This window comes from Bufo bufo, chromosome 3, assembly GCF_905171765.1.
Source record: "Bufo bufo chromosome 3, aBufBuf1.1, whole genome shotgun sequence".
Taxonomy (NCBI): Eukaryota; Metazoa; Chordata; class Amphibia; order Anura; family Bufonidae; genus Bufo; species Bufo bufo.
The window spans coordinates 148,467,700-148,473,192 of NC_053391.1; positions in this window are offsets into that span (position 1 = coordinate 148,467,700).

A 5,493-nucleotide genomic window follows, 5' to 3' on the forward strand; every position below is an offset into this window, starting at 1 on the left:
TAAAGTGCAACAATTGTACATTTCCAAATTGGCTTGTAGTGAACTGGCAAGAGGATTGCAAAATCCATTCCATAGTAGCCAATTTTGAAAATATTTCTAATTTGGCTGTTTTGGTCTAGCCTTTTAAAATCTACCAATTGCAAATTCACAAGAAGGACAGAAAGCTGCTAGATTTGCAGACAAGAGTAAGTGGGGAGGTGAAAGAGAGTAAAGCTGGCCATACACCTATAGATTATCTGCAGACTTTCTATGGTCAGATGGAAAAAGTGAAACAGGTTCCTCCATCTATGCTAAACTGCGGATGGAGAAATCTCCCACTGGGCTAAGCTTCAGTATCTTGCTGGCCCTCAAAATACCTGAACAATCTGATTGGATGCAGGCATTGCTCAGGTATTTTGACAGCCAGCGGGGCCGGCTAGTAGTATACTGAAGCTTGACCCAGTGGGAGATTCCTCCATCCGCACAGTTTAGTGTGAATGGAGGAATCTACCCCCCCTATTCTATATATGGGGGTGCAGCAGAACATACTGACAGAAAGTTTGCACAGCACGTGGGGTGCATAGTAGTGGGATACATGACAGGAAGGGGGTGATAATATCCCCCTATTCTGTATAGGGGGGGGGCAGCACATCCTGACAGAAAGTTTGCACAGCACATGGGGTGCACGCAGGGCTGGGGTGGTAATATCTCCTTATTCTGTGAAGGGGGAGGAAGGGATCAGAGTTAATTTTTTGTCATAAGACAGCTACTCATTCATCCAGATCACAGCTAAAAAAAAAAAAATGGTGGTAGAATTGAGCAGTCTCGGCTCAGCAGCAGAGTCCCCTGCCTGTGAAGGCAGAGAGAAATTGACTAATTGGCATTGTGCACTAAAACTTGACGGTTCTTTATAGAGAGAGAGGTGAGAGAGGGATGGGAAAAGGGAGGAGGAGGACGGGAAGGGGTAGGGCTTTGTTTCCCCCTTTTCTTTCTTCCAAAGAGGTTTGAAATCGCAGTCATTTACGCTCGACAATTTTTGCAATAGCCTTGAGCCATAATTTTGCCCGGCTCCTCAGCATCCAGCACCCTCGCATGGTCTCTCTTCACCGGCCATGCACGACCGTTTCTCTCCCCAACCATGGATTTCCTATTCCTCTCGTTACGACTCACTGAGCCCCAGGTCCAAAGATAATGATGTGTTGTTTCTTGGTAGCATAATTTGTCACACGCACATTTTTTTTCCAATCTTCTTCTCTTGCAGGAGTTTCTGCTCAGTTTCGCCATCTCCTCTTCTCCCTCTCCTCCGATTCTACCTCTCTTAATTCACCATCATCAAATGATGCCCCGCATCCTACAGCGCAGTGCACACTGACTGCCTGGAGTTTGGGCACAAGAAGCTTGCTGGGTGTTTGGAGCTGCAGATCCTTCACAGGGGAAGGAGTGCGATCCTTTTTGGGGGTGGGAAGAGAACGTAAATCTCTACTTTGGCATCTGGTGAAGGCAGGTAGGTTTATGGCCTTGGTTTTCTGTGGTCACAGTAGATGGTAGGTTCTCAGTTGTTGACAGTAAACTCTAAAATCCATGGGAAAGATGGGAGGGGGGAGAGTCACCAGGTCCAGCTGAGAAGAGCCTCATGCACAATCATGCAGCATTTCTCTTGCACATGCTGCTGGAGGGGGAAGTAGTAGCATGGGATACTAGAAGTCAGGGGCATAGCGTGGGGGGGGGGGGGGGGGGGGGGCCATTGCCCCGGGCGCAAAATTGCGGGGGCGCCAGGCAGCAAACACTTCAATGAGGGTTATGGGAGCTTATGGCTCCCGTCCAATCCGTTCTTCCTCATAGGCTTCAGGCTAGTGGCCTGAAGCCTATGAGGCACTAGAGCGAGCGCAGTGTCTAGAATGTAGTTGATCCTGGGAGGTATGATGTCAGGGGAAGAGGCAGAGTCTCGTCATCGAGGGGGCGGGGCCTAAAGATGTGCGGGAGATTCTACAGAGCAGAAGCAGAGTCTGTAGGTAAGTATGTGGAGGAGAATAGTGACTGTTATTTTTACTTGGGGGGCTTTTTGCAGGGGCTGAAGGGAGACGGAATCATCTTTGTACTGGAGACTGTATGTTAGAGGGGTCTGAAGAGAGGGTAGTGGGGGTGATATTATTTACATGGGACTGTATGCTGGAGAGGCTGAAGGCAGGGGGTGATATTATTTTACATGGGACTGTATGCTGGAGGGGCTAAGGCAGGGAAGTGATGTGTCTTACATGGGACTGTATGCTGGAGGGGCTGAAGGCAAGACAAGTGATGCATTTTACATGAGACTGTGCAAGAAGGGCTGGAAGGCAGGGGTGTGATGTATCTTACATGGGACTGTACAGGGAGTGCAGAATTATTAGGCAAATGAGTATTTTGACCACATCATCCTCTTTATGCATGTTGTCTTACTCCAAGCTGTATAGGCTCGAAAGCCTTCTACCAATTAAGCATATTAGGTGATGTGCATCTCTGTAATGAGAAGGGGTGTGGTCTAATGACATCAACACCCTATATTAGGTGTGCATAATTATTAGGCAACTTCCTTTGCTTTGGCAAAATGGGTCAAAAGAAGGACTTGACAGGCTCAGAAAAGTCAAAAATAGTGAGATATCTTGCAGAGGGATGCAGCACTCTTAAAATTGCAAAGCTTCTAAAGCGTGATCATCGAACAATCAAGCGTTTCATTCAAAATAGTCAACAGGGTCGCAAGAAGCGTGTGGAAAAACCAAGGCGCAAAATAACTGCCCATGAACTGAGAAAAGTCAAGCGTGCAGCTGCCAAGATGCCACTTGCCACCAGTTTGGCCATATTTCAGAGCTGCAACATCACTGGAGTGCCCAAAAGCACAAGGTGTGCAATACTCAGAGACATGGCCAAGGTAAGAAAGGCTGAAAGACGACCACCACTGAACAAGACACACAAGCTGAAACGTCAAGACTGGGCCAAGAAATATCTCAAGACTGATTTTTCTAAGGTTTTATGGACTGATGAAATAAGAGTGAGTCTTGATGGGCCAGATGTATGGGCCCGTGGCTGGATTGGTAAAGGGCAGAGAGCTCCAGTCCGACTCAGACGCCAGCAAGGTGGAGGTGGAGTACTGGTTTGGGCTGGTATCATCAAAGATGAGCTTGTGGGGCCTTTTCGGGTTGAGGATGGAGTCAAGCTCAACTCCCAGTCCTACTGCCAGTTTCTGGAAGACACCTTCTTCAAGCAGTGGTACAGGAAGAAGTCTGCATCCTTCAAGAAAAACATGATTTTCATGCAGGACAATGCTCCATCACACGCGTCCAAGTACTCCACAGTGTGGCTGGCAAGAAAGGGTATAAAAGAAGAAAATCTAATGACATGGCCTCCTTGTTCACCTGATCTGAACCCCATTGAGAACCTGTGGTCCATCATCAAATGTGAGATTTACAAGGAGGGAAAACAGTACACCTCTCTGAACAGTGTCTGGGAGGCTGTGGTTGCTGCTGCACGCAATGTTGATGGTGAACAGATCAAAACACTGACAGAATCCATGGATGGCAGGCTTTTGAGTGTCCTTGCAAAGAAAGGTGGCTATATTGGTCACTGATTTGTTTTTGTTTTGTTTTTGAATGTCAGAAATGTATATTTGTGAATGTTGAGATGTTATATTGGTTTCACTGGTAAAAATAAATAATTGAAATGGGTATATATTTGTTTTTTGTTAAGTTGCCTAATAATTATGCACAGTAATAGTCACCTGCACACACAGATATCCCCCTAAAATAGCTAAAACTAAAAACAAACTAAAAACTACTTCCAAAAATATTCAGCTTTGATATTAATGAGTTTTTTGGGTTCATTGAGAACATGGTTGTTGTTCAATAATAAAATTAATCCTCAAAAATACAACTTGCCTAATAATTCTGCACTCCCTGTATGCTGGAGGGGCTGAAGGCAGACGGCAAAGAGAGGGAGTGTGATATTTACATAGGACTGTATGTTGGAGGGGATGAAGGCAGGAGAGTGATCTACCTTACATGGGTCTGTATGCTGGAGGGGCTGAAGGCAGGGAAGTGATGTGTCTTACATGGGACTGTATGCTGGAGGGGCTGAAGGTAGGGGGAAGGTTGTATCTTACATGGGACTGTATGCTGAATTCCGAATGAAGATGCTGAGGAAAGTCTACATCACAGGAGAGGTCACTGGATGTAACAGGTATGGTGCGGTATTCTCCTGTATATTTCATAGCAATGTATGTTATATCCATCCAAATATCTGTTTGGGGGGGGGGTGGATATAGAAATTGGGCCACACTGCCGAAGCCTGGCCCCAGACTTCAGGTCACACTGTGTGTGTTCTGAATTCTGGGGCCTCACACCCATCTACTACATTATCTGTACTCAGAGAGTTATCCCTGTGTTATCTGTGGTGTTACATAGGACTGCAGATGACATCTACTGCATTATTTGTAAAAAAAAGGGGGCGTGGTCACAGGTGGGGGGGGGGGGCGCAATACTTGGCTTGCCCCAGGTGCTGGCAACCCACGCTACGCCACTGCTAGAAGTGCCCTTAACCCCTTCACTGCTGGGTTTGCACGGTGGCTCAATACCTTGCAACAAACCAACATTTGTATGGACTTTGCATGTTTTCCTCACATTTATGTGGCTTTCATCCATGACCTGAGGTTAAAAATGCTAAGAAACAGATTGAGGGACAAGGTATGTGTGGCCAGGAGGCAGTGACTTCTCTGTACAGTGCTGTTGTCTATGTGGGTGGCACGGTGCAGTGCGTGATATATGTTGTGCAGTATGTAGATCACATACTGCACTACATACATTACACACATCGATACATTGCTGCACTTTTACCTTGTGGTGCAGATCACACTGGATGTCCGGGCTCCCCTGCAGTGGTCCAGCACTCTATTCTCCATGCCATGTTTGCTGGCTGCTTTCCTCATACATCGGGGAGCTGCCCCCCCCTTTCAGCTCCTGTCGGCTTCCCCTCCTGCAGAGAGCTGTATCTTCCGGCGCCCACCCAAACTAAACAATAGCAAAGCTCCTTACTGTATAGAGCTTGGCTATTGGTTAGTTCAGGCACAGGCAGAATCGCTGTGCTGCCTGTGCCGTTCCCTGTGCTGCAGGGGAAAAGCGGGCTGCGGTGGTGAGCGGGCCTGCGAGGAGTTCCTGAGGGTCAGTCCGCCCCTAGTTTGCACTGTTGAATTAGGTTTTAAGAAAACAAACCAAAACATTTTGTTATTGAGTAATCGTGCTGACCACAGTTTCAAGAAACAACATTAAAAGTTAAATTCCATTGTCAATTTTGTAGGTTCTTGAATTAGATTAAAATGCACATGATTTGCATATTCCTTACCAAGGGCCTAAAGGTCCCTTTACACAGGATGATATTAAAGCAAATTTACATACTGTTCTTCCCAATACTGAATCGTTGTTTGCTGGCCGTTCACACAGCATGATCTGCTGCTGGTAAATGATCATTTTTGTGTGCACACAAACGATC